The sequence below is a fragment of the Littorina saxatilis genome, linkage group LG8 (assembly GCF_037325665.1).
Source record: "Littorina saxatilis isolate snail1 linkage group LG8, US_GU_Lsax_2.0, whole genome shotgun sequence".
Taxonomy (NCBI): domain Eukaryota; kingdom Metazoa; phylum Mollusca; class Gastropoda; order Littorinimorpha; family Littorinidae; genus Littorina; species Littorina saxatilis.
In genome coordinates, this window is record NC_090252.1 from 16,073,579 (window position 1) to 16,080,722 (window position 7,144).

The window sequence follows — 7,144 nt, forward strand, 5'->3', positions numbered from 1 at the left end:
CGATATTAAGCAATTAAAACCAACAAATAATATACGAACTATACAATACGTTTACTGACGGCCATATTGTCCGAGGCAAATGTGCTAGCATATTACTACCATTCAATATCAAGTCAACCTCAACGACTAACTAGTATAATTATTTTGCTTTTTGCACTAGTCACATTATTTTCATGTGTACTTCAGAGAATACGTAACATATTAGACGTATTGTTTTGGGTCAGTGCATAGCAGGAAATTATATAAATCATATGAATATAAACATGTAACGTGGTGTGGGTGGTGGGGAACAATTGTATTGGTTTGTGCAAGTACGACTATTAGGAGAGTGACTTTATCAACGGGAATCATTATCTGTAACATGAATGTACAGAACTGACACACAGTCTGAGCAAACTGTGTCGGTGTAGCTGTGTCTTGGTAGATAGTTTCAAAAACGACATCAGTGATGATTGGAGGCTTTGGGTTGCTGTGCTGGGCATCATGCCTATTCCTCACAACCCCGACAATTGGCACAACTTCGGAGTATTGTAAGTATTCATATGTGACCCTCCACCACGAAATGAGTCGCATGTCACCTCGTGCGGTTCTGCGCTAGGCTTAATATAAGTCCGGGGAGTGTCTGGTAACAGTGTGAGGGTCACCTTAGTCACAGGCTTATAACTCAAACAGTTTTTGCTCTTTTCTAAAACGGTTTTCACCACTGGATAGAGCATACAAAACTCTTTAGTAAAATGTAAAAAATATGAAAATCATGCAAAGGTTACATGCGACTCATTCCGCGGTGGAGGGTCACATATTTCTAGGTCAATATATTAATGCTGTTAATATGAACGACAGCTTATATAGCGTAAACCACAGTTGGTTGTGCTCTCCACGCTCAGAAATATTAACTATAGATATAGCATGACTTCCCTTCTTTGTCTCTGTTATTCTAGTGAGAAAATATCCAGCGATATTTCTCCGTAGGAGTAGTTTTGCTGTCAGTCGTCAACGTGTGACGTTCTGGGGGGTCGACGGAGGGACGTGGTGGCGATCTGCTCTCTGGAGGGGCCCACTCAGTCTGGCTCCGCTACTTAACAGTCCATGTCGTTAGTAGGGTGCATAGTAGGTAGTGGGCTGCGTCCGTTAGCTCGGGACAGACGAAGTCGAAGTGACTCAGCAGAAGTGCAGTGTCATCTTCCAAGGGTAGCCCACCGTAGCGACCCGACATCACCCCCTGGAGCGTCTGTAAAATCAGGTTCTGCTTACCTGACGGCAGTTCTCGGGCCTGGTTGACGCCAGGATATATTATGACAGTAAGCGTAGAGTGCTGCCCTGTCACGTAGTCTCAAACCAAATAGGAAATCCAAAGCATCATCATTATAATCATCTCATTAATCATCCAACATTATAAATTATCCTTGCTCTTGTGACCCTTCATGCCCGGAGCTCTCATGGTTACTTTTATCTCGGTGTTCATATTCTATCTTTCCCTGAATAGTAGTTCTGCTGTCAGTCTTCAACGTGTGACGTTCTGGGGGGTCGACGGAGGGACGTGGTTGCGGTCTGCTCTCTGGAGGGGACGCTCAATCAGTCTGGCTCCGTGACTAAACAGTAAATGTCGTTAGTATGGTGCATAGTAGGTAGTGGGCTGCGTCCGTTAGCTCGGGACAGACCCACTACTGAACACTGTCGAAGTGACTCAGCAGAAGTGCAATGTCATCTTCCAAGGGTAGCCTACCTTAGCGACCCGACATCCCCCCCTGGAGCGTCTGTAAAATCGACAAGTCTGGCAGCGGAACGAAACTCAGATGTGGATGGAGCAGTGAATGCAGGGACGGGGCGGTGTGAGAGCACAACGGGACAAGGAGCAGGTGTAAAGACGGAAAAAAACAAAAACAAAACAAACAAGTCGCGTAAGGCAAAAATACAATATTTAGTCAAGTAGCTGCCATTTTTCAGCAAGACCGTATACTCGTAGCATCGTCAGTCCACCGCTCATGGCAAAGGCAGTGAAATTGACAAGAAGAGCGGGGTAGTAGTTGCGCTAAGAAGGATAGCACGCTTTTCTGTACCTCTCTTTGTTTTAACTTTCTGAGCGTGTTTTTAATCCAAACATATCATATCTATATGTTTTTGGAATCAGGAACCGACAAGGAATAAGATGAAAGTGTTTTTAAATTGATTTGGACAATTTAATTTTGATAATAATTTTTATATATTTAATTTTCAGAGCTTGTTTTTAATCCGAATATAACATATTTATATGTTTTTGGAATCAGCAATTGATGGAGAATAAGATAAACGTAAATTTGGATCGTTTTATAAATTTTTATATTTTTTTACAATTTTCCGATTTTTAATGACCAAAGTCATTAATTCATTTTTAAGCCACCAAGCTGAAATGCAATACCGAAGTCCGGGCTTCGTAGGAGATTACATGACCAAAATTTCAACCAATTTGGTTGAAAAATGAGGGCGTGACAGTGCCGCCTCAACTTTCACGAAAAGCCGGATATGACGTCATCAAAGACATTTATTAAAAAAATGAAAAAAACGTTCGGGGATTTCATACCCAGGAACTCTCATGTCAAATTTCATAAAGATCGGTCCAGTAGTTTAGTCTGAATCGCTCTACACACACACACACAGACACACACACACACGCACACACGCACATACACCACGACCCTCGTTTCGATTCCCCCTCAATGTTAAAATATTTAGTCAAAACTTGACTAAATATAAAAAGGAGACTTATTTTACAACCATTTGAATAATACATACATCCCCGGTGGCGACTCGCATAACAAAATCGTTATTCTCGTGTTTTGATCTTGCCGTTGTTACAGCTCAAAGCTGAGTACATCCCGCACTTCGCTTTGTTTACATCACGTGACCACCCAAACATCCGCACAACGCAACATTTTCACAAGAAAAAACACGTTTTTTTTTTTTTTTTTTTTTTTTTTTTTTTGACCTCAGTTGCATGCAGGCTGCTTCAACCCTTCCTTGTTTTCTTCTCTCTTTTTTCTTTCCTTTTTTTTTTTTTTTTTCCTTTTTTTCCTTTTTTTCTGTCTTTTTTTCTTGTAAATAGGCGGTGAGCATCCTTCTTCATTGGTCTTTTTTCTTCTTTTTTTTAACTCCAACATAGAGGTATATTACACTCACGAGACATGGACATTTTCTCTTTACAATGGAAATATTCCTTATATTTACAAATCAAATTTTCTACTTAATATTTGAAACTCGAAAATTACGAACACTGATCCCTGACAAGTTGTCTTTCTAAAAATACTAATACACATTTTCCCAATTAATATTACGTGATTTACAAAATTTCTCATCTTTTTACAACAACTTGTGTCTTGATAGCCAAATATTATATCCTGCATCTTAAAATTAACCCTCAATCCAGCCTTTTCCTCTATCCAGTTTTCTATCTTCGTCCAAAACAACTTTACCGGTATGCACTCATAAAAGAAATGTTCAACAAAATCAACTTCCGTCCAACAAATACAACATCTGTTATTCTCCCTGACTTGCATTTTACATAATAAAATATTTGTTGGATGGATTGGATAAGATTTACAGTCCAGTGAGGTTACCCTCATATATGTTATGTAAGATTTTCCATTGCAATTCTCTTAACCTCACTTCTTTGGAAACATGGGCAAGTGTCCACATTTCCTTATCTACTTGTACACCAAACTTCCTCAACCAAAAATTATATACACAAGGTTTTTCTACAGCAGTATCTACACTTTTCTTTTCTATCATTTTTCGTATTTGGCTTATTTTTATCATATACAGGCTACCATCAAACAATTGCTTATCCATCTGGACAATAATATGTTTATTTTCAATCCAATTAATCCATACTTTGGGTAATGCGTTTATTAATGCCCAATAATCCAATAAAATATTTGCATTATTCTTTCCAATTTGTATATATACCTCTGCTGCTGACTTCAATCTCTTTTCTTCCACTATAAACAAATCACTTACTCGTTCAATCCCAGCATTTTTCCAATACAAATAAAACAACATTTTCCCTTTATACCGAATCAAATCATTACTCCACAAAATCTGTTTATAAAAAGTGTTTACATCAATCTTATCATGTTCCATCCTACGCTTGTAACTCAAATGTGTCCACACTACCCTCTGCCAAAATGGGCTTCCAATCATTGTCAAATTCAATTCCTTACTCGGTTTAACATTCAAATCAAAACAACCATACCCTGAAACAACATGTCCCAGAAACCATAGTGGTATAAACGTCCAATTTGCTCCCTTCTTTTCATACAAACGTCCGACCCATTGTAAATAAAAAGACTCTTGCATCCTGTGCACATTTAGCATTTTCAACCCACCTTCACTTATTTCTTTCTCCATTACTTTTCTTTTCACTTTTTCAAATGCTTTTTTATTCGAACACTTTCTCTGCCAAATAAACTTATAAAACAATCTATTTAACTCTGTCAAAACCCGATCTGGCAATCCAATCGTCTGCATCACAAATACTAGCTGTGAAATAAAAAAAACATTTGATTATTACAATTTTACCGTGAATCCTTAAATCTCGTCGACTCCATATCTTAATCAACTTCTTAATCTTCTGAACTCTTAATACCCAATTCTGTTCAACAGTTATTGCTCTATCATTATTTACGAAATATATACCTAAAATCTTAATCTTCTCTGTGCACTCAAAGGGCAACTTTTGCTGACCACAATGCTGTCCAATTTTCATTATTTTGGTTTTATTAACATTCAGGGTCAGTCCTGAAAACTTTGCAAACTGTATTATTATATCTTTAACTTTAAAGACATCACCACTGTTCTGTAAAAATATTGTTGTATCGTCTGCTAACTGTTTAATTTTTAGGGCACTCTCCTCGCCCACCTTTGAGGGTAATTCAACACCCGTTATATCACTTTTCCTAATTTTAATGGCAAGTATTTCCACCGCCAATATAAAGGCCAGGGGTGAAAATGGACAACCTTGTCTTATACCACACTTCAAGGGAAACGGTTCTGAAATCCACCCTCCGTGATTAATACTACTAAAAGTGTCTGTCATTAAAAGCTTAACCCATTTTTGAAAATCTTCACCAAAACCATATGATCTAAATGCTTCTATCATAAATTCCTTATAAATGGAATCAAACGCTTTACGATAGTCAAGGGCCAATATAAACCCAGACTTATTCGTTCGATTTAAATACTCTATTACGTCATCTATTGTACGAATTACGGTTCCAATATTCCTTCCTTTTATGTAACCAACAAGAAAAAACACGTTAATGTGTTTGCTTTGTCTTAATTACACATTTATATTTACCACTAAAACACCAAATTGCATACTTTATTTTGCAAGTGAATCGTTATCATACAAAATAATGTCATCACGAGGCAAACAAATTAAGGGAAGACACTCTATCAGTCAATTATGCAAAGTTTCTCAGAGCGCGTTTGCTTCTCAACTGTTTCGCGCGAATCGTGTAAGATCTACTTTAGCGGAAACCTCCCGAAGAAATGCAGTCTCAGCGGCTTCCCCCAGCAACATGGTCGTTGTTATTTGGAATGTGACGTCCTGTTCTTCGTCAGTCAAGCCTATCTCGAAAACTAAGCGTCGCACAGAACCAGCGCCCTTCCGTTTTTAAAACTTTGCAAGACTGATCACACCAATGAACATTGTTGAACTCGTTGACAGAAAGAGGGGACCCTTTAAACTGCCTATATAGTGTATTCATTAATAACTCTGGTTCCTTCTGACTTATTATTTGGTTATTATGTGATAACAACATGATAACAGAAACCATGTTTCGTGGGTTGTAGTCAGATCGCCGTTTTGTCGGTCCTCGATCGTGAAGCAGATACCCTTCAGTTTCACCTGTATCAGCCTCGGCCTCCAGCCTCGGTCGATAAAGGTCGAACAGAAGACTATATAAGCTGTCTTCCTGGCGACAAGAAAGCTGGTCTGACAACAAGCCACCAAACATCTTGTAAAATATTTATCTTACCATGCAAATACATGTTGACAAAACAGGTCAGAAAAGCAGGCACTCTTACTGGACAAGCTTGATGACGTGAGAGGGAAGTTGTAAGTATGCCTTATAAGTATGTCGGTGATTTAAATCTGATATACAAAACGTGATGACTGCGTGATGTGACCTCAGTTTAATTAGTTAACCTTGCATTGTTACCAACAAGAGCTACAGCTTTTAGGGGATTAATTCGAATTAGTAAAAGCGTGTCCCAGCTGGAATGGACAGTGTGTGCATAAGTTAGCTTTGTGTGTCTTGTGTGTGACCATTCCAGCTCAAATTACGAAAATATGAAAGCAAGCCTATATACTATGTTAACTAACAATTATGAAGTTGGCAGAATTTGAATAGTCAAAATGCGTGTTACCGAATAAAGTAAAACTCATTAATAAATTAACCTGCCGTTTCCAGTATCACCAATACAAGCCTTGAATCAGAAGAAAGTGTAGGATGTGCCTAATATAGCAGTTAAAACAAGTCGCGTAATGCGAAATTACTATATTTAGTCAAGTTGTCGAACTCACGGAATGAAACTGAACGCACTGCACTTTTTCACCGATACAATATAGCTTCGTCAATCCCCCGCACGTGTAAAACGCAGTGAAACTGACAAGCCAGTCAGTATAGCGTGGTGGCGGTTTTGTTTAGCAGGATAGCGCACTTTTCTGTATCTCTATTCTTTTTAACTTTCTGAGCTTGTTTTTAATCCAAACATAACATATATATATGTTTTTGGAATTAGGAACTGACAAGGAATAATATAAAATTGTTTTTACATCGATTTCGGAAATTTTATTTTAATCATAATTTTTATATTTTAAATTTTCAGATAGAGCTTGTTTGTAATCCAAATATAACATATTTATATGTTTTTGGAATTAGAAAATGATGAAGAATAAGATGAACGTACTGTTGGATCGATTTAAAAAAAAAATTAATTGCAATTTTCAGATTTTTAATTAATTTTTAAGCCTCCAAACTGAAATGCAATACCAAAGTCCGACCTTCGTCGAAGATTGCTGGCCAAAATGTCAATCAATTTTATTAAAAAATGAGGGTGTGACAGTGCCGCCTCAATTTTTACAAAAAAGCCGGATATGACGTCATCA

General features: G+C 37.7%; 1 long non-coding RNA gene across 1 annotated transcript in view; it reads left to right on the forward strand.

Moving 5' to 3' along the window:
• Positions 1-6,089, forward strand: part of LOC138972893 (uncharacterized) — a 28,881-nt gene extending 22,792 nt beyond the window's left edge. Inside the window, exon 3 of the long non-coding RNA XR_011457799.1 lies at positions 6,038-6,089. This is a non-coding gene — a long non-coding RNA (uncharacterized lncRNA). The remainder of the gene's footprint in view (positions 1-6,037) is intronic.
• Positions 6,090-7,144: the final 1,055 nt, after the last annotated feature.